Source organism: Gossypium hirsutum, chromosome D05 (assembly GCF_007990345.1).
Source record: "Gossypium hirsutum isolate 1008001.06 chromosome D05, Gossypium_hirsutum_v2.1, whole genome shotgun sequence".
NCBI classification, from domain to species: domain Eukaryota; kingdom Viridiplantae; phylum Streptophyta; class Magnoliopsida; order Malvales; family Malvaceae; genus Gossypium; species Gossypium hirsutum.
In genome coordinates, this window is record NC_053441.1 from 45,539,131 (window position 1) to 45,541,097 (window position 1,967).

The following is a 1,967-nucleotide window of genomic DNA, read 5'->3' on the forward strand; positions in this document are numbered from 1 at the left end:
TTCATAGAAATGACATTAGCACAAGACCCATACATAAAATGAAGTACCATTATTACAGAGAAAAATAAAAGTAAATTTTGCTGTCTTGAGCAATTTATTGTCTTGGTCCAATATATATATATATATTGTCTTTATTTAAAACAAAACAACAAATTTCTATAAAGTAGTGACTTTTGCCCTTGTTCCTTTCATTCCTTTTCTTCAAAGTTAGAGAGCTTCTTAATTACAGCATGGATCGCCTCCCCCTCCACTTTCCGTACTACCATATGTGTCGGAAGGGCTATCGTAATATGGAGGATTATTCCGACCTTGGGAAGGGCTGTAGTAATATGGGCTATTGTCATTTCGAGGATGTCTCCGACCTGTAACTCAACATCATCAGGATGAAAATCAAGTAAGATTATTTAATGAACCGCAATTAGTCTATGAGCTAGAAGCACATTTTCATTGGTGTTGTGTTTATTGCGATTATGAATATGATTGATGCTATTGAAATTAATTATGAAAAAATATGAATGACGAAAAAAGTCAAAACCGTAATGTCTGGATCGGCTTCTTGCAGCTGCTGAGGACATGAGAAGCATGATGGCCAAGAAAACCACCATAATCTTCACTTGAAATGAGTTGTGGGTTAATGCCATTCTGAAGAAATCTTGTGACACAAAATAAGGGCGTTAAGCTTGGAAATATAGCAGAGGCGTGCAATGGGGTTGATGAGCAATAATTGGCACTTTGTAGCTTAGTATTTATAGACCAAAAAATTCATTGACTTTGGTAAAAAGATGTCTCAAGAATTCATCATCTGTCTAGCTATTGAGAACACATGGTTGAAATGTCAATGCTCAATCACATGTTGGACGAACCTTCCAAAATGTCAATCCCAACATGGCCCCATTCTATTCAAGCTATATGTCGCCGCCATACATACCATGAACCTGTTTTGTATTCCACTCCTTTTTAACTCAGCCATCAACATATTTAAGTTATCAATAAAAAATATAGTACCATATTTTACTTGCAACAGAAATGATGCATATGTACTCGCAACATTATCAATGGTTCTTGAGCTATTAAGTAAATTAAAGTTCAAAATTCTAATATTTGATTTTAATAATTTACAAATTTAATTGCATTTTTAAATTATTAATTAATATTAAATCCAACTCAAGCTAAACTTGATTCAATATTCAAATTTTGAATCAAGTTTGAATTTATTTTCAATTTGAATTTAATGTATTTTTTATCATCTACTAATTCTTGAAATAAAATTTTTAACTTTTTGTTCCATTCAATTGTTACGCTCTTTGTTCAAACAGCAACTGAAACATCAATTTAGGATGGTTAAAATGTGTCTTCTTTTGTTGGCATTTCTGACTTGCATAAATTATTGAAAGTTTTTAATCTTATCACTTGGTTGACTTTTAAAATTAATGTTTGAAAAATAAAAATGAATATATGTAAAAATTAGAAAAAAAATTTCATTAATTGTTTTTGCTTTGTAAGAGTGAAAATGATGAAAATAAGAATTTTTAACCTTAAGTGAATTGACCTAAACTTAAACCAATATAAACACAAAAATATTCATTTTTTAAACAAATTTTCACATATTAAATTTAGTAGTTTGATCTGTCAAAATTCCTTAAGGCAAATTAGAATCTTTTCCACACTTAAGGAACTTGTTTTTGAGTCTATAACACCCTAAAACCCTAATATCTCAATCCTGCTATTTAACTCCTATATCCAAGCATATAACATGACATTGCAAACACAACTACAATCCATGAATTCATAACCAATAACGTTAACCATAACATGATCAAACCTCGTTCCAATACATTTCAAATATAATTCAATTACCAACATAAAACAATTCAAAACTGTTGACACCAATTTTTTGTAAAACAAGGTCGACTTGGATTTTGAAAATGAAAACGAAAATGGGAGTCGCCACCAACCTTTTTTGATGA

The 1,967-nt window shown here is 30.6% G+C and overlaps 1 long non-coding RNA gene across 1 annotated transcript; it reads right to left on the minus strand.

The window, feature by feature from the left end:
• On the minus strand, positions 1-690 carry LOC107902936 (uncharacterized). The gene is made up of 2 exons (XR_001685640.2): positions 536-690; positions 1-362 (listed from the first exon to the last, which is right to left on the minus strand). It is a non-coding gene; the product is annotated as an uncharacterized lncRNA (long non-coding RNA).
• Positions 691-1,967: the final 1,277 nt, after the last annotated feature.